Here is a 20,517-nt window from a genome sequence, read left to right on the forward strand (position 1 = left end):
TCTATGAGACAGGTATGATCCTTATACCTTAACCACAGAAATGGAAAGAAAAATTTAGGCCAAATTGTTAGTAGATATTAATGAAAAAATATTCAATAAAATAGAAACAAAGAAACTATAGTTTTATATATACTACTATATATGTGGAAATATTTTTAAATTTGCTATTACTAGTTTGGATTTATGCCATGAAAACCTACTGCTAAATGAGTGGTGAAATAACAGCATGTGAATTGTTAAGTAATCTGTTTATTTGTAATTTTGCAAGAAAAATTACTAAACTGATTACACCTTGTGATTCAGAAATTCCACTACTACAACTCTATCCCCCAAAAGGTTATTGACTTCAAGAATAAAAAACTTCTGTGTCCAAAAATACTTATAGTAACACTATTTATGATAACAAAACACTGGAAACAAAAAATATATATCTAATGATTAAGGAATAACTGAACAAATGAATAGAAATGCAATGCAATACTTCATTACAATGAATGATGAAAATAGAGAGTTAAAAAAGAGAAGTCTTGTATTAAATTAAAAATCAAAACTAAAGAATGATAACACAATGACTATAACACTGAAAATAATGACAAGATGGAGAAGAAAAGCACTCTAGTCAATTAACATGGTTGATTTAAGTATCAGAAGTCAGTTAGATACATCCCTCCTTTCTGTTAAAATAACTTATTCATTAACTTCCTCCCAGAGAATAATAATAATTCACAACCATAATTTCTCCATTAGAATGTAAGCTCCTTGAGCAAAAGGACTATTATTTTTTTCTGCTTGCATTTGTAGTCCTAGAACTTAGTTTAGTGCCTGGCACATAGTTAATGCTTAATTAATGCTTGTTGACTGAGAAAATGTCCTTTGTAAGGAGTTTATTTGGGTGGTTGTTGGGGTATATCTTTTATAGAAAAATACATAAATTTTTAAAAAGATGGACATGAGGACTCATTTTATAGATGAGAACACTAATATAATCTAACAATAGCGTTATAACTAGAACCTATGTTTCCTGATTTCCCAGTCCAGTGAACTTCCTACATTTCTGTCTCCATTTTTCCTCAAGGAAAAGAAATCTTTCTACATAGGCAATCATCTATCTTATCAGTCTCTCCATATGACCCTCAAACTTGTTAATTCGGGATGGTCGCTGCCATCATCATAGCTACAATTGATAGTGAGATCTATACTGCCTTCTGTGTCTGGGGGGACACTAGCCTACTCTTCTACCTAATGACAACAATAATGCTGATTTTGTTGTTGTTGTTGAGTTGTTTCAGTTGTAGTCAACTCTTTGTGACCCTGTTTGGGGTTTTCTTGGTAAAGACTCTGGAGAGGTTTGCTATTTCCTTTTCCAGATCATTTGACAGATGAGAAAACTGGGGCAAACAGTGTTAAGTGACTTTCTCAGAGTCACACAGCTAGTAAGAATCTGAAGCCAGATTTAAAATCAGGAAGATTCTATCCACTGGTCCACCTAACTGTCCGATGCTAATTTTACCTCACCTTTATATAGCCCTACAAAGCTTCCTAAATGCTTTGCTTAGATTAGCCCATTTTATCTCCTCAAAAACTCATCTAGTACTCCAGGCTCCCTGTTTACAACTGAAACATTCTTAAACCTTTACCTAAGACTGCTTTTCTGATTCCACAGCATTAAGTAACTCTCAGCAAAAAAAATCACTCTCCTTCCCAATCTCCCCTTTCCCCCCCAAAAGGCAGGACCCTGTTCTATGTTATGCAGACACATTGGAGGCTTCAATGAGAAATCTTTTCTTTAAATTGCAGAAGTCACTGTGGTATAATAGAAAGAACACTTTACATGGAGGCAGAAAATGGGGATTTTAACAGCTGTTTGATGACAGGTAAGTTTCCCAGAGTCTCAGTTTCTTCATTTGTCAAATGTGGATGGTAATATTGAACTCCCTTCCTCAAAGGATCTGTGGTGAGGAAAGAGCCTTGTCAATCCAAGTGTAAGTGTTTTTGTAATGTAAATCATCTTGGGCTTTATAAATAAGTATGTTATTATTACTTTAGGAAGATTTTCCAGTCAAATGACATAGAATCATGTTCTCCCACCTCTGTGCTTTTGGACATATTTTGCCCCATCTGAAATGCCCTTATTTCTCCTCTACAGCTGTCTGTATCCTACTGATTCTTCAAGCCCTTACTTAATTCTCATGGCCCCTGTGATACCTTCTATGAGTCTGCCAGCTTGAAATTCTCATACTTTCCTCTCCATTGCTCTGGTCTTGTTACCTAGACCCCTTATTTATTGTGGCCATTTACCCCACTCCACTCAGGGAGACTGCAAGATCCTGGAGAGAAGAGACTGTGTCATACATATTTACATCTTTCCATGGTATCTAGGACAGTATCGTTCTCATAAATGTTGTCAGAGATGAAGACAATGATTCCCTCAGAAAATATTTTTCCATAACCGAATATGTACTGATCTCTGTGCTAGGTATTTAGAGTGAACAGACAAAAATAAGATGATTTTTGCCCTCAAGAAGTAAGTATTATATAGGATAAGGATGATCCAAGAGCCTTCATATAAGCACTCCATGTACCTGGGTATGGGAGAACTGGGAGAACTATACCATTCCATTTTGGGGGTGTATGTGGTATCCAGGGATACTAGTACCTCAGGTATGAAGGCTTGTCCAGCCTTTTTCAGGGCTTCTCATCCACCTTTGGTGTCTGTCTTTCATACAGCTCTCATCTATGGCTCTAAGAAGCTGTAGTATGCTCAGCATACACACTCCAAGAATACCATTTTGGCAGATGGGCTAAAGCAGATTGATAATAACCAGTAAGTCTCAAATCTGTTGGTGAGTTACAGTGATATCTACCCTAAGCATGCAAAGCTTTCCCCTGATTGAATGGGTGGATGAGAACAATTTGTTCCAAAAATCATGAAAATGGCTGAAGCGTGCCTTGTGGAGCACTTAGAGCTTGGTCAGACATGATGAAGGTCAACCTCTACCTCCCAGGTCATCTCCAGTTGTCCTGACTTTTGTCTTGCCACTGGTCATTGATGACCCTGGAAGAGAGTGAGGCTTATAACTTTGTGCACCTCTGCCTCACTGAAATCTAATTCCTACACAAGTCAAGACATCAATCCACAATGTCATTGGTCCTCTTCAAGAATGAAGGATAAACAACAACCATTCCCTTTAAGTATTCACAGGTACACATGTGAGAATATAAGGAATTTGTAAGAAGCCGTGAACCATTTGTGCAGCTCTGTGAGACTACTTAAAACCTGAGGAAATCTGAATTCGTGTGCCAACTGCACCAGGGAAACCCTACACCCAGCCAAACATTTTCGTTGGCAAATCAAACCTGTAAGCTGTCAACGGATTCTGCTATCTGGCAACCAATTGTTCAACAATGTGCTGATAGACAAAGAAAGCAGAAACCCAAAGAAAGAAAGCCAACATGCCATTTGAAGAAAGGAGCTGATAGAGAGGGTCGAGATGGGCATGGGAAGCCAGATAGATTCCACTGCTTATTATTCTCTCTGAACTGGGCAAAGACTTACAGGATCCAGGATGGATGACCTCTAGCTCTCTATCTCTGAGACCCAGGGACCCTTTGTTATTTATTAATAAAATTCTTTTTAACAATTTAAAGTGTTCTTAGCCTATCATTTATAGCAGCACGAGCATATACAGAACAAGGATGACTATCCCTATGGAGAAACTGAGGCAGAGAAATGAAAAGATTTACTCTTGGATTCATAGTCTAGTTAGTTTTAGGGATGGATCTAGAAGTCAGTTTTCCTGATTTTTTTTTTGTCTTGAAAACTTCCCATTAGTTTATTAATTACGTAGTGAGAACAGACTAAGAAAAAAACACCCTTTGCTTGGCACAGGAAAGGCAATGTGGTATGGGTGGAAAGGGCAATGAACTTGAAAACAAGAAGACTCGGATCCAAATCTGCCTCTAACATTTTGCTAGTGGGATGACCAAGGGCAGATCAAACTGCTCAAATTCCCCATCTGGAAAATGGGAATAATAACACCTGTAGTCCTTCCCACAGAGTTGTTGTGAGACTCAGATGAGGTAATGTATGTAAAGCACCTGGCAAGCCTGAAGTTGCTATATAAATGCCAGTTATTATTATAGAGGGGAAAGGATTTAGGGGCTTTTCATGGGTTTTTTAAAAAACTTTAAAATACTGGCTTGATAGAAAAAACATCGAGGGTAGGAATTCTTACCTCTGATTTTGAGACATTCCAGGGTGTTTCCAGTTATTACAAAATTACCAAAAGAAAATGAATTTTAATTTTAGTCATATGTTGGTTCTTTTTTGTTACTTTCTTTCAGGTATGAATTTTCAAAGTCAAAAATCTGTTGTCAAATCAAACACATGCTGTAAGGCTGCCATATCTTCAAAAGCCAAGGAGGAACAGTTGAGGCTGATTATTAAGGCAGAGACAGAAGGAAAGAGACTGTCATTAAAATAAGAAAACACTGGATGTTGGAAACAATAATAACAGTAACAGCTAATACTTAAATTACACTTTAAGGTTTGAAAAGTGCTTTACATATGTTCTTCCATTTATCTTTCCTACAACTCTATGAGATAGGTGTTATTATTATGCCCATTTTAGATAGAAGGAAACTAAAGGTCAGAGAATTTAGAGGACTTGCCCAGGATCATGTAGCTATGAAATGTTTTAGTGGGGATTTGAAGCCAGGTCCTCTTGCCTTCAGCATTCAAATAATTACCAGGCAATTTATCATCTACTGGATAAAAAAGATTTAAATGAGTTCCTATGGATTTAATTAGATGCAAAAAAAAAAAAGAATTGAGGGGTAGAACTTTGTCCCAAAGTCCTCTAGATTTCAGCAATCTTTCAACTACTAGGCAATTTATAATCTCCAAGGTAAAAAGATGAAAAATGGGTCCTAAGGATTTAATTAGATACAAAAAGCTGAGCTGAGGGGTAGGATTTGAACCCAGGTCCTCTTGACTTCAGCAATCTATCAACTACTAGGTAGTCTATCATCTACTGGGCAAAAAAAAATTATTTAGATAGGTTCTAAAAATTTAATTAGATACCAAAGCTGACTTGAGGAGATTGGGAAATCACTGAATCAGAATATATTGGCTCTCATACTCATCTGGCTATGATAATTCCAAAGGTTAAGCTTAGGGAAGTTGTTCTTGGGCCAAAATAGGGCAAGAAACAACAGGAAACTTTTTACAAATATATGAATTGGTCCCCAAATGTGTTTGTAGGGGTAGGCTGGGTGTTTAATTTTCATTACTTCCAAAAAGCAGCTGAATCTACAGCGCCATTTATCCATGGAATGAATGCAGCCAGTGCTGATTAATTTCTATAATAATACTGATATTACCTAGGCATTCCAGCTATTAGAAACTTCCCCTTCTCCTAACATCCTAGGCTTTGATTTCCCTTGGATTTGTTTCTCCTTTCACCTTTCCGGGTCTGATAGGCTACAGGGCAGATAGTCTGTTTCCCTTTTCCCTGGAACTATCTCCTTTATGAGATTTCTTGGGATCTGATGACTCTATTGCTTAATTCTGGACTTTCCAGAAGGAATCACTGATTGGAGTTGAAAGGGCTATTCTAGTCTAACTCACTTTACAGGTGAGTGAATAAAAAAAAGTGACTTGTTTGAGGTGACGGCAGATGATGACTGGTAGTGCCCCAGGTGGCAGTCCTAGCTCTTGAGATAAAGTATGAAGAACAGAAAGTCAGGAACTTGAAAGATTCCTGACAATAAGGGATGGCTGGAGAGGAAGCATTTATTAAGACCTATTATGTGCCAGGCACTACACTAAGTATTTACCAATAACATCTCATTTGAAGAGACTTAGATTTCTTGTAGAGCACCCAGGTCTTAGGAATATCCATATGTATGTCAGACAAAATGCATCAGTACACAAAGTGTCCGAAGAGATTGCTGTGATACAAAGTGGCATGGCTGGAATGGAAAGGGCAAGAGATACGCATTTATTAAAAATCTACTAAGTGCCAAGCACCTTGATAGATATTTTACATGTCTTTTCTCATTTAATCGTCACAAAAACCCTGTGATGTAGATGCCATTAAGAAATGGGAGTTCAGGGGCAGCTAGGTGGCTCAGTAGAGTGCCAAGACTGGAGATGGATAGTCCTGGGTACAGATCTGGTCTCAGGTGCTTTCTAGCTGTCTGACCATGGGCAAGTCACTTAACTTCAATTGCCAAGCCCTTATCACTTCTGTTTTGGAACCAATATTTAGTATCCATTTAAAGATAAAAAGTAAGGGGAAGGAAAGGAAGGAAGGAAGGAAGGAAGGAAGGAAGGAAGGAAGGAAGGAAGGAAGGAAGGAAGGAAGGAAGGAAGGAAGGAAGGAAGGAAGGAAGGAAGGAAGGAAGGAAGGAAGGAAGGAAGGAAGGAAGGAAGGAAAGAAGGAAGGAAGGAAGGAAGGAAGGAAGGAAGGAAGGAAGGAAGTATAAAAATTAAATTAGTCTCTAGTAATAAAAATATTATATTTTAAAAGAGGTTTATTAAGGATTATTAGAAAATCAAGGACACAAAATAATAACCATGTTTGTGCTCATGGCTGATTAGCCCATTCATAATCCCCACGCTTAGCTTACTTACTACATCATTGCAATGGCAAGCAAGAACATTGAACAGGGTGAGGTAGGCCTTACTGCCAGTTAAATACTAATTGTAATCTCACCCAGGTGGAGACTTGGGTGAGATTATTGGGAATTCTGGGAAATACCAAGGACTTCTGGGGATTGAAGTCTAGGGTTCAAATCTCCATTTTTACGGAAGGAAGGAAGGAAGGAAGGAAGGAAGGAAGGAAGGAAGGAAGGAAGGAAGGAAGGAAGGAAGGAAGGAAGGAAGGAAGGAAGGAAGGAAGGAAGGAAGGAAGGAAGGAAGGAAGGAAGGAAGGAAGGAAGGAAGGAAGGAAGGAAGGAAGGAAGGAAGGAAGGAAAAGATTTTCAAGGGGCATCTAGGTAGCACAGTGGATAGAGAACCAGGCCTGGAGTCAATAGGACCTGAGTTTAAATTTGACCTCAGATACTTCCTAGCTGTGTAACCCTGGGCAAGTCACTTAACTGCAATTGCCCAGCTCTTGCCATTCTTCTGTCATAGAGCTGAAACTAAAACAAAAGGTAAGAGTTTAAAAAAAGAGAAAGAAGAGATGTTACAGAATATTATGAAAACCAAAGGTCAAATTAATATTAAAATGCTCTGAAAACTACAAAGTAGAAGATAGGAAAGGTATAGAGAATAAGCACCTACATTGTGCCACAATAATACCTACTCACGAGGAGCTTCCAATCAAATGGGAGGAAAACAAGGACATATATAATTATAAAATAATAATAACTAGCATTTATGTGGCACTTTAAAATTTACAAGCACTTTTACAAATATTACGTTTTTTATCCTAATAACAATCCTGCAAAATAGATATTGTTATTAACCCATTGTGCAGTTGAGGAAACTGAAGCAAATAGAGGCCTAATTGACTTCCCCAGGGTTATTCAGATAGTATCAGAGGTTGGATTTGAACTCAGGACTTCTTGGAACCTGGCCCAGAGTTTCTATCCATTGCACTCTCAAGTTTATTCCTTCGAAAGCCGAATATAACTTTCATGTCAGAAACTCCCTCCTGTCACCCCAAAGTCCAGATATAGTTTAGAAACTTCTTGTTTCTCTATTTCTTTGCCCCCACCCAGATGGTTGGAGACTCCTTTCTCTGTTACTACCATCTTGCAAAGGCATTTACCAGATCTCCTTAGAAGCACACAGTTTCAAAAAGGTCAAAGCATTAATAGTTTTATTTAAAATTAATAGAATTAATGAAAATGAGAAAGTCCAGAGTTGATATAATTGGATGCAATCCAGTGATGATGACCTCTTTGCTGTTCCTTGAACAAGACACTCTATCCCCAGACTCCAAATATTTTCAGTGGCTATTTCCCATGTTCAAAATGCTCTCCATCCTCATGTCTGCCACCTAGCTTCTCTTCAAGTTTCAGCTAACCTCTTTTTGTCTCCAAAAAGTCTTTCCCAATCCTGTTTAATCCTAGTGAGTTGCTGCTGGGACTATTCCAATTTGTCCTGTGTATGTCATTTGTACACAGTAGTTTGCATGTTACCTCTCTCAGACTGTGAGCTTTTTGAAGGTAGGGACTGATTTTTTGCCTCTCTTTATCCCCAAAGTTATCAGAGTGTCTGGCATATAGTAATTGGTGCTTACTAAATTCTTGTTTATTATTTGAGTGATTGATTCTTGAAGATCACTTCAGGTCGTAGGCAGGGATGACCATTCTATCACACTATCTTCCTAGGACCTTCTTGCTGAACATTGCTTGGTAAAGTTCTCCACTCCATTCCTGAACCTCTCCTCCGCTCCTCGAAAGCAGTTGTTTTGTCACAGCAATTCTACCATTGCCCTCAGTCTCTAGCAGATAGCTGAATCGATTCCCAGCGGACCAGATTTCTAACATTGACCCCTATAGGAACATTTTCCTCAGGTGTTAATAGCACAAAATTTTGTTATTTTAAAGTCTTCCTTTGTACATAATCCATGCAGCACCAGTACACATGAGAGTTGTCCTTTCTCAGATTCATAGAGATTTTCCATCCTTGTACCTTGAGAGACAACTTTTATAACCTATTCCATATACACTCATGGTGACTCATTACCATTTGTTTGGAATAAAATTACCTCAAAAGACTGATTTGGGGGTAGAATATATGTTTATTGAATCTCTCTCTCTCTCTCTCTCTCTCTCTCTCTCTCTCTCTCTCTCTCTCTCTCTCTCTCTCTCTCTCTCTGTCTCTCTGTCTCCATTTATTGGGTAGTCAATTGAGTAGCCAGCATCATAACTGATAAGTGATATTGGTCTAAGCTCCTTTCGAATGACCAGAGATCCCAAAACTGGGTCAGCCAGCATAATAAATAGAGTTTTAAGAGCTCATTATTCAGCCCCTCCCTTGAATATACCAAGACATTTCTAATGGATGAATAGCTAAATAAGAGATGGTCCATCCAACTATTCACCCCTCCACATACTCACAGGTAGATAGGTAAGAGATCTGTCATATAGGCAAGAAATTCTGTTAAAAAGGAAGACACTTTTTGGAATTCCTAAGGATAAAGAAAATGAAAAAAAAATAAACTGAATGGAATCTCTGACCCAGACATAGACACAGAAATACACAAGTAATCCTGCCTAATATACAAGAATTAGGGCTTTTCTATTCCGGAGCCCTAATATGAGAATTCAATACAGCATATGAAAAATAAGTTCTCACACATTTGCCTCCTCTCTACCCTGGCATCTGTGTGGTATGTCCATTATTCCAGTTACCTCTTTCTGTTCTATCATGGGGAGGTGGGGATTCACTCTATCCTCTATTAATCTTTCCATTCCCTTAGGGCATATGGGTCAAGTCATTTAAATTAATTGGGGCTGTTTCCCAAAACATCTAGAAAAGGAAAAGGAGATGATATTATCTTTTCCTGGCTTCGTGTTCATGTAACATGGAAAGAGAAAGATAAATGAGTAGTCCTTAATACATTTTTGGACAATACCTATGATTTTTCTACAAAAAGAATTTCCTTCCTTCCTTCTTTCTTTCCTTCCTTCCTTCCTTCCTTCCTTCCTTCCTTCCTTCCTTCCTTCCTTCTTTCCTCCCTCCCTCCCTCCTTCCCTCCCTCCCTCTCTCCCTCTCTCCCTCTCTCTCTCTCTCTCTCTCTCTCTCTCTCTCTCTCTCTCTCTCTCTCTCTCTCTCTCTCTCTCTCTCTTTCTTTCTTTCTTTCTTTCTTTCTTTCTTCTTACAGCCAGTGAGTAGCAGAACTGGAGCACATATCCACCCTGGCTAACTCCAAATTTAGTGAGTCTTCTATTAAAATATAATAATGATAGCTATTATCTATATAGCATTATAATGTTGACAAAAAATTTTGCATGTGTTATCTCATTTGTTCCTTAAAACAATCCTTGGAGGTAGATGCTATAGTTTATCTCTGTTTTACAGTTGAGGAAACTGAGGCAGAGTGGTTTGCCCAGGACCAGACACCAATGTCTGAGCTTAGATTTGAACTCAGGTCCTCCTGACCCAAAGTCAGTCTATTGACTGACTAGACCATCTGGTTTAATACTTGTTAGAGTTTTTTTTGTTTGTTTTGTTTTGTTTTGTTTTTCAGGAAAAAGAAAAAACAACCATAGTAAATGGGGGGGGGGCCTAAAAGTGTAGGGAGCATTGACAAGGAAACTGGAGGAAACAACCTTGCCTGTCTCCTCGTTTTACTCAGGTTATGTCCTTGGTGTTACATGCTAAGAATCCCAGTCGAATTTCTGTCTTGCTTCTAGAACTGGGGTGAGCATCCTCAGCTGACCCCACAGTCAGCACCAGCCTCTCGATTGCCTGACAGAAGACCTTCCCAATGTTTATGTCTTACAAACATCCAACAAGTCCCCCATCCCTGGTTGTGGGCTCTGCATTTCTCAATCCTGGCATCCGTCTCCTTCTGAGATCAGGCAAGGTCTTCATCCATCTTACTGTTTAAACTCCCTTCTTTCCTGGGGCAGATTCCTTTGAATTTCACTGAAACTCCTGTTTTGTTATTGCATTTAATTCCCTCTTCTCAGTAAGGCCTTCACAGAGTCAAGCAGTGTCTGGGCATGATTGAATTCTGCTCTGTATGCCTCTGTCCCTGGCAGGGTGATCTCACCTAGGGAGCTGCTGGGAATCAGCTGACTGGGTTCTTTTCTCAGCTCCTCTCCTGCTGCGTCCCCCTTACTGTGTGGTCTCCAGCAGGTCACTTGACCTATGCATATCTCGCTCCATAAAACCCAGATAATAATACTTCCCCAATAAAGGTGTCCTTTTCTTGCCTTCTTTCCTTCCTTCTTTCTTTCTTCTTCTTCTTTTTTTCCTTAAGCCTTTTGAGCTCCTTGGCTAGAAGGCCCTAGAGAAATGCCAAATACTGCATTGTTATTGCAGGGCCTGCCTCCATGTGATTAGGTAATACGAGATTAAAGTTCATTATGCTTTGTCTGGAATAAATGTGATCGCTGCCAGCAAGCCCTGGAAACTCTCCGTTCCATCTAAACCTGGGTGTTAAGGTTATATTAGCTTACACTGTAATAAAGCCCCGCAGAAAGAGCAGGAGTGCTGACTAACCTAGTCCTCAATTAACACGATCATTGGATTTCTTCTCCTGAGCACAAGTGATAAGTAAGAGATGACCCAGTTGCAGGTGGCAGTTCAGCTGACTCCCCAGGTTGGATGGGGAGGGGGGGAGGGAAGAGAGGGAGCAGAGGAGGAGAGAGCTGGAGGGCAGGAAGATTGTATGAGAGTGGGGGGGGGGAGTGTGTGTGTGTGTGTGTGTGTGTGTGTGTGTGTGTGTGTGTGTGTGTGTGATGTAACCTCAGCCCAAGGAGAAGAAAGACTGCCCAGAGAGGCCAGAGCTCTGCCTGCACTCACTCAAACAGTGAGATTGCAAAAAGAAAAAGAAAATACTTTTCATCACAATGTAAAGATTTAGTGAGGACATGAAAAGACACTGAAACCTTGAACTAGCTCTATTACTTCCTAGTAACCTCGGCTCAAGGGCAGGTAGGTGGTATAATGGAGAGAGTGATAGGCTTAAAGTCAGGAAGACTCATCTTCCCAAGTTCAAATCCAGCCTCAGACACTAATTTGCTTAACTCTGCCTCAGTTTCCTCATGCACAAAATGAGCTGGAAAAGGGAATGACAAATCACTCCAGTATCTTTGCCAAGAAAATCTCAAATGGAATCACAAAAAGTGAGACATGACTGGAAATGACTGAATAACAACAAACCTTGGGCCAATCAATTAATCTCTCTGAGCCTCAGAGAAGTTATTTGTTGTAATGGTGCATTAATCAGGGTCCTATCTCCCAAGGTTATTATATGAAACAAAAAAGAGTTTCCCAAGCATACTGCTATCCTGGTCATCCTTCTTTGGGTATAGCATCATAGACTTAGAGCTGGAAGGGACCTCAAGGTCCATCTAGTCTCATTTTACAGATAAGGAAACTGAGACTCAAAGAGATTAATGGACTTAACCAAGATATTGCAAAAGTTCTTTGTCAGCAAATCAAGTGTCCTACAGTTATAAGGGATTATTATTTGGGCTTCCCAGAGTAAGTGATTGTCTTGAGCTTGGGGATTTCTCACTGGATGCCAAAGTATACGAAAGCTTCATTTAGAAACTTGAAAGTACCTTAGAAATATGTGCCAACACTGTTATCATTCATCAGATAGTTTATCCATCAGCAAGTAATTATTAAAGCATCTACAATGTGCTAGTTTGATTCTAGGAATGCAAAGACCAAAAATGATTCCCTGCCTTCTAGGAGTTTACCTTCTTCAGGGAGACAAACAAAGATATACAAAATGAAGACAAGGTTATTTTGAGTGGGGAGTCACTAGGAGCTAGTAGAAAACAGAAGCCTTGATAGAGATAGCATTTGAGCATTTTTTTAAAATTAGAGATCTAGAGGCACCTAGGTAGCTTAGTAAATAGAGAGCCAGGCCTGGAGATCGAAGGTTCTGGGTTCAAATATGACTTCCTGGCTGTGTGACCCAGGGCAAGTCATTTAGTCCCAATTTTCTAACCATTACTGCTCTCCTACCTTAGAAATGATACTTAGTATTGATTCTAAAACAGAAGGCATGAGTTTTTTAAAAATTAGGAACTCTAAGACATAGAGATGAGGAGAGTGTAAGCCAAACAGAGGGAACAAGCTTGTGCAAAGACTTGCGGCTAAAAGACAGAAAAAAAAAGATTGTTCCTCATGTGCTGTCATCCTGGGTGCACTGGATGTACCTAATCAAGTCTGGGTATCATATGCCTGGTTTGATGCATTTTGATGAAGAAGCTAAGGTCTGGAAACTTTCCAAGGCATCACAGCAGACACAGGGCAGTCAGTCAGCTCTGTTCTCTAGACCAGGAGGGATAATTTTCCCCAATTGCTAAAATCAGAAAAAGAATCTGCAAATACTCTGTCTATGCAAATACCTGGTGTTTGTGAGTGGAGGGGCAAAGATTCAGTTGGTGCAGGCATCCCTGGAGCATTTCCCTTGGTGAGACTAGAAGGTGACTTTGAACTGTATGGATTGCATGTGAATAATAACTGTCGCAGGTTTGGCAAAGGTGCCTCAATGAGAAGCAAATTATAACCACATCAATTTATAGCTACAAGAAATTTTGGAGGTCATCTTGCCGGATGCCACACAGGCAGTGACTGACAGGGGCTAGGATTTTAGAGAAGGTCTCACTCCAAAATTTGTTGTTCCAGCAATGGCTAGCTGAGACTTTAGCACTCCTCTTATAAGAAATTCTTTAAATTCAGTACTAGGAATATGGGATCAATTTAGTTGGGCACTGTCTGTTACCTAGAGCATGCAGATCTATCTGTTGCTAGGAAGGAAATCATGAAGAGAAAAGGAAGTGAGAGGTTTTGGCGAGGAGGTGAGCTCCCTCTGGCCACCCATGCCCTGCTGAATCATGACCAGAGAGGATCGTCTGAAGGAAGCCTGCAATTACATGGAATGAGAGCTTTGCCCTCTTGTATCCATGTCTTCTGCAGGAAAGAAGGAAAAGCTTCAGAACTGTAGTTGAGTCATTCCCTTCAGAATAGGCATGGAAAGAAGGATTCGGGACATACCAGAAGCATAAATCTTCTCATTGGCCGGACAGATACACCAAGCCAAGTATCTTTCTGTAGGGACAACTGAACTCAAGAAGAGTTAAATAAAAATCCCTTTGAAATAGATTCTTCCCTTTCACATCATGCAAACAGTGAAGAACATTTAGCAACACAACAGTGTCCTATTAGCCCAGACCGATAACCACTCCCAAAACAGCATTGCCAATGAAGTTGCTGGTAGGGCATAATCCATCACACTTGATGTATGATGTTTCTGACTGTGCAGGCCATTTACCCATGTCAAACTACTGTTAATTGCATAAAGAGATTTCATTTTCCCAGTTGTTCAGGGTGAATGAGGTCTGGTGCCTAGTGTAGTGTCCAGGAACCTTTCTACATAGAAGACAAATTATACTCTTTTCCAGTCAAACTGGCTCAATAGCTCTTCTTTACACAACATTTTTCTACATCTTTGCACAAGTGGATCCCATGTCTGGAATGCTGGAATAACTTCTTTTCTGCTCTTCATCTCTTAGAATCCTTAGCTTCCTTCATAGTACAACTAGGGTGTCTATTCTACACAAGTCCTACCTGTTATTGGCATACTCTCCCAGTTGGCCATATTTTGACATTGAATGACATATCTATCCCCCTCCCAGTGTAAAAATGGAGATTTGAACCCCAGACTTCAATCCCCAGAAGTCCTTGGTACTTCCCAGAATTCCCTATAATCTCACCTGAGATCCCCACCTGGGTGAGATCACAATTTGTATTTAAACTGGCTGTAATGCCTACTAGTGCTCTTCCTCTACTCAGAGATTGCAACAAGATGTAAGTGAATTCTGAATGGACTAATCAGCCCTAGGCATGTGCTTTTCTTATTTTGTATTTTCTTATTTCCTTGATTTCTAATAATCTTAATAAACCTCATAAAATATAATACTTTTATCAGTAGAAACTAAATTTAACTTTTACACCAGAATGTAAGCTTCTGGAGGGCCAGGAACAATTTTGGCTTTTTATCTGTGACAAGTAGGCACCTAATAATGGTTAGTTGAATTAAATGTAATAAATAAAGAAGCGAATAAATGAATGATAAGGGCCATTGCACTGATCTGTGACTATCTCATCAAGCTATTATTTCAGGCAGGGCCAAGTCATGCTTCAATTCACTCCCTATACTCCCATGATCTTTTCCATAGTCTCCTCAATAACTTTGACTCAAAGTACTTATCTTTCCTCTGTTCCCACCCCAGTTCTGGAATCAAGATCAAATCAAAATTTCCACTCTTCCTAGAAGGCAATCTACCCCATTAACAACCCTGCATGTTATTCTTGTAACTGTTAAACCAAAGCACCTATTCTAGGATACCACTCTTTTGAGTGAATCTCCTCCTAAAGGGTAGGGACTCTCTTTGCTTTTGTATTTATATCTCCAGTCCTTGCATAGTGTTTGGCATTTACTAAGTGCCTAATAAAAGTTTTTCTGTTCCTTCATTCATTCAACACCAACAAACCAAAGGTTTCTAAGAGTTCTTGGAAAATGTGTTAGCAATGGAATACACAATTATCATTAAAATATTTTATTATTATTAAATTAAATTAAAAAAGAAATGTTATTGAAAAGTACACTTTTTCAAAAACATTATTGTTAGTATCCAGCCATTCCTACCCCTTCCAATAGAATCTTCCCTTGTAACAAGTAAACACAGTTAAGTAAAACAAATCAATACATGGCCATGCCTCAGTCCACACCTATAATTCACTACCTTCCTGTCCAGAGGCAGGAGGCATTCTTCATCATTAGCCCTGGGAGGTCATAATTGGTCTCTGCATTGATCAGCTTTCCAAAGTCATTCAATGCTGTTTTCCTTTACATTATTGTGGTTATTAGCTACACACTTAATTTGTATCTAGTCTGCCATCACTATGCCTTGCCCAAACAACAGGGGTTCATTCTCTGGTTGAAAAATAATATGGCAAGAAGTTTCCATAGCTTCCAGACATTGGGAAAACCACTGGCCTAATTCATTAGTTATGGTGACTTTTCATCCAGAAGACCAGGATAATTTGTGCAGTTTGGTTGGTGAAGACTCTCTTTTAAGTGTTCCAGATGCTCTGTACTTTGCATTTCAATGTGGAGGGCAGATGTAGGGCTCTCCTGGAACACACCCTTGTTGATGGATAACTTAAAAATTCAAAGGCTAAACCAGAAAGATTCCACTTACCTGTTGTTGCTGTAGTCTGACACTTGCCAGGCCAAGTGCCCAGATGGACAGCTCACCAGGGAACTAAGAAGCCTGGAGGTGGGGAAAGAGATTACTTATTTTCTTGAAGTCCTTCCGCAGAAGAACAAATCATTCAGTGGCAAATTCCCTAATGCAGCCTGGCACATAGACGTAAAAATTCTCCCAAGCTGCCAAAAATTACCAGCCCATTAAATCTTCACTACAAGGCCCAACGTTGGACAGTAGTGAGCATCAATAACCTGAAGTAATACAGCACTAATGCAGTGGATCATATTTTCAATTGATATTGAAACTTCAGTTGGCCAGGGCCCAATTCCTTTTAGGGCTTAACATTTTTCTTTCAGGCTCTGAGTCTGGGGGCCAAGGAGAAGTCACAGGGTTGTTCTAATGCATACTAAGCAAATTCTGCAGCCCTCTGATTCACAGAGCAAATTTTTGCAGCCCTCAGAATTATTCTAATTACTACTTCAGACTGTGATGCAGAGATAGGGTTGAAGCAACTGCCACTAAGTGCCAGGCCTGAGGCTGAGAGTTAGTGTCTGGCCTCTCCTCTTTGGTCTTACCCGTTGAGAAGGCATGTTGAGTTTCTTCCTCTCCATTCTTACACTACCTTTGTTGTTCAATTGTGTCTGACTCTTTGTAACCCCATGGACCATAATGTTCCTGGGATTTTCTTGGAAAAGATACTATACTAAATGGCTTATCATTTCCTTCTCCAGTGGGTTAAGGAAAACAGAGGTTAAGTGATTAGCCCAAGGTCATACAATTAGAGTCTGAGACTGGATTTGAACTTGGGTCTCTTGATTCCAGATCCAGACTCAGACAACTGAGTTACCTAGCTGCCCAGCTACCCTAGGCTTGATCATCTCTCCTTGGGCTATTGCAATGACCTCTTATATAGAATATTCTCTCCTTTCTCTATCTATTCTGTATAACACCACTATCAGATAATCTTCCTGTTGTACAACTCTGATCACATCAATACTTTGCTTTACAAAGAAAGAAGGAAGAAGAAAGAAAGAAAGAAAGAAAGAAAGAAAGAAAGAAAGAAAGAAAGAAAGAAAGAAAGAAAGAAAGAAAGAAAGAAAGAAAGAAAGAAAGAAAGAAAGAAAGAAAGAAAGAAAGAAAGAAAGAAAGAAAGAAAGAAAGAAAGAAAGAAAGAAAGAAAGAAGAAGGAAGGAAGGAAGGAAGGAAAGAAGGAAGGAAGGAAGGAAGGAAGGAAGGAAGGAAGGAAGGAAGGAAGAAGAAAGAAAGAAAGAAAGAAAGAAAGAAAGAAAGAAAGAAAGAAAGAAAGAAAGAAAGAAAGAAAGAAAGAAAGAAAGAAAGAAAGAAAGAAAGAAAGAAAGAAAGAAAGAAAGAAAGAAAGAAAGAAAAGGAAGGAAGGAAGAAAGAAAGAAAAGGAAGAAGATAGGGAGGGAAGGAAGAAAGAAAGAAAAGGAAGAAGATAGGGAGGGAAGGAAGGAAGGAAAGAAGAAAGGAAGGAAGGGAGGGATGGAGGGAAGGAGGGAGGGAAGAAAGGAGGAAAAGATCTTCATTGGCTCCCTATTGGCTGCCAAATAAAGTCCAAATTCCTTGTCCAACATTCAAGATCTTCCAAGGTCAAATTCTAATCTACATTTCTAGTCTATGTGCCTGCTAAACTAGATTACTTGTTATCTACAAATCTCTTCTCTGCTCTTCTGTCTCCTTAACTTTATTCATATTATTTCCTGTGCCTGGAATGCTTTTTCCCACCAATTTTTCCAGATGAAATTCTACTCATCTTTAAGGTCTAGTTCAACTACTACATCATCCATAAGTCTCCTCTGATTTACACAATCATATCCCTCTCTCCCTTCCCCTCTCTTCCTTCCCTCCCCCCCTTTTCAAATATGTTTAGTTGTTTTAGTAGTGTCTGATTCTTCATGATCTCTTTTAGGGTGTTGTTAGCAAAGAGACTAGAGTTTGCTATTTCCTTCTCCAGTTCATTTTACACATGAGAAAATTGAGGCAAATGGAGTATGAACACACAGCTAATATCTGAGGCTGGATCTTAACTCAGGTCTTCCTGACTTCAGGCTCCATCTATTGGGCCATTTATCTCCCTTACTACATTATAATGTTCTTGAGGGAAGGAGCCATGTTTGCAACATCTACAGTACCTTGTACAGAGGTAGCATCATAGATTATACATCTAGAACTTGAAGGGACCTCATAGTCATCTAATATACCTTCCCCCTCCATTTTACAGATGAGAAAACTGAGGCCTAGGGAGGTTAAGTGACTTTTACATGTGTAATATCAGAAGCAGGATCTGAATCCAGGATCTGAACCAATCCTCTTCTTTTTTTCTTTAAGTTTACATTTACATGGTTCACTTTTACATTGTTGAAGTCATTATGCATATTACTCTTTAGGCTCTTCTTTCTTTATTTTACATCAGGATAAGACAAACTATGGTACTGGGAGTTGAGAATTTTTTTTTTTACATTTTTAGATGCAATAAATTTTTATTTAAAATACTTGAAAATTACTTTTTTGTTTTGTTTTTGTTTTATTTTGCTTTTTTGGAAATTTTTATTTAATTAGTCAATTTAGAACATTATTTCTTGGTTACAAGAATCATATTCTTTCCCTCCCCTCCCCCCACCCCTTCCTGTAGCTGACGTGCAATTTCATTGGGTTTTATATGTGTCCTTGATCACAACCTATTTCCATGTTTTGATGTTTGCACTAGGATGTTCATTTAGAGTCAACATCCCCAGCCATATCCCCCTTGACCCATGTATTCAAGCAGTTGTTTTTCTTCTGTGTTTCTACTCCCACAGTTTTTCTTCTGCATGTGGATAGTGCTCCTTCTCATAAATCCCTCCAAATTGTCCAGGGTCACTGCATTGCCACTAATGGAGAAGTTCATTACATTCGATTGTACCACAGTGTATCAGTCTCTGTGTACACTGTTCTCCTGGTTCTGCTCCTCTCACTGCATCAATTCCTGGAGGTTGTTCCAGTCTCCATGGAATTCCTCCAGTTCATTATTCCTTTGAGCACAATAGTATTCCATCACCAACATATACCACACTTTGTTCAGCCATTCCCCAATTGAAGGGTATCCCCTCATTTTCCAATTTTTTTGCCACCACAAAGAGCACAGCTATGAATATTCTTGTACAAGTCTTTTTCCTTATTATCTCTTTGGGGTACAAACCCAGCAGTGCTATTGCTGTATCAAAGAGTAGACAATCTTTTAGCATCCTATGGGCATAGGGTATAGTTCCAAATTGCCCTCCAGAATGGTTGGGTCAATTCATAACTCGACCAGCAATGCATTAATGTCCCAACTTTGCCACATCCCCATCAGCATTCATTACTTTCTTTTGCTGTCATGTTAGCCAATCTGCTAGGTGTGAGGTGATACCTCAGAGTTGTTTTGATTTGCATCTCTCTGATTATAAGAGATTTAGAGCACTTTTTCATATGCTTATTAATAGTTTTGATTTCTTTTCTGAAAATTGCCTATTCATGTCCCTTGCCCATTTATCAATTGGAGAATGACTTGATTTTTTGTACAATTGGTTTAGCTCTTTGTAGATATGAGTAATTAGACCTTTGAAAGAGGTTTTTGTTATGAAGATTTTTTCCTAATTTGTTGCTTCCCTTCTAATTTTGGTTGCATTGGTTTTGGTTGTACAAAACCTTTTTAATTTAATGTAATCAAAATTATTTATTTTACATTTTATGATTTTTTTCTAACTCTTGCTTGGTCTTAAAATCTTTCCTTTCCCAAAGATCTGACATGTATACTATTCTCTGTTCACCTAATTTACTTATAGTTTCTTTCTTTATATTCAAGTCATTCACCCATTCTGAGTTTATCTTAGTGTAGGGTGTGAGATATTGATCCAAACCCAATCTCTTCCATACTGTCTTCCAATTTTTCCAGCAGTTTTTAGCAGTCCTCTTATTCTAGTCAGTGCCTCCTGATGTTTAGTAAACCTTTGTTAAATTGAAAGGGAAGCTAAAAACCTTATAGAAAGAACTAATTCATTCAAATTTGCAAATAAGCATTCTATTCCTCCCCAATACATTTTTCTTTGAGAGTTCCAGCCCAAGATTTCATCTGTGTAGAGAATTCTAGAGCTAGATACTCCCTAACTTACATGCAACTTGAAGTCTCAGAGAGCTACCTGTAGGAACTGATAGTTTAAATGACCTTTTCATGGTTACCAAGATAGTAGGAATCAGTGAATAAACTTGAACCTAGGTCTTCCTGACCTCCAAGGTCAACTGTCTCCACCTTTCACTCTACTCCTTTGTTGTTGCCTGGTTGTTCCAGTTGTGTCCAAAATTCTTTGTGACTCCATTTGGGGTTTTCTTGGCAAAGATACTAGAATGGTTTGCCATTTCCTTCTCCAGCTCATTTGACAGCTGAGGAAACTGAGGCAAGCAGGATTAAGTGATTTACCCAGGATGACATATCTAGTAAGTGTCTGAGGTTAGATATTTAAATTCAGCTCTTCCTATTTCTAGGCCCAGTGCTCTATCCATTGCACCACCTACTTGGCTTGCTCTACTGTTCACCTAGGGAAAATTAAGAATGCT

At 39.1% G+C, this 20,517-nt stretch overlaps 1 long non-coding RNA gene across 5 annotated transcripts in view; it reads left to right on the forward strand.

Moving 5' to 3' along the window:
• The first annotated feature begins 1,448 nt into the window (after positions 1 to 1,448).
• LOC103099342 (uncharacterized) overlaps positions 1,449 to 20,517 on the forward strand; it is a 29,298-nt gene continuing 10,229 nt past the window's right edge. For 2 of the 5 annotated variants that reach the window (XR_008916258.1, XR_008916257.1), the window contains exons 1-2: positions 1,449 to 1,874; positions 4,345 to 4,547. This is a non-coding gene — a long non-coding RNA (uncharacterized LOC103099342). Of the gene's footprint in view, positions 1,875 to 2,727; positions 2,825 to 3,193; positions 3,652 to 4,344; positions 4,548 to 20,517 lie in introns of those variants that run through there. The other 3 variants (XR_008916256.1, XR_461839.2, XR_008916255.1) reach the window with 3 other exon arrangements.

Source organism: Monodelphis domestica, chromosome 2, assembly GCF_027887165.1.
Source record: "Monodelphis domestica isolate mMonDom1 chromosome 2, mMonDom1.pri, whole genome shotgun sequence".
Taxonomy (NCBI): Eukaryota; Metazoa; Chordata; class Mammalia; order Didelphimorphia; family Didelphidae; genus Monodelphis; species Monodelphis domestica.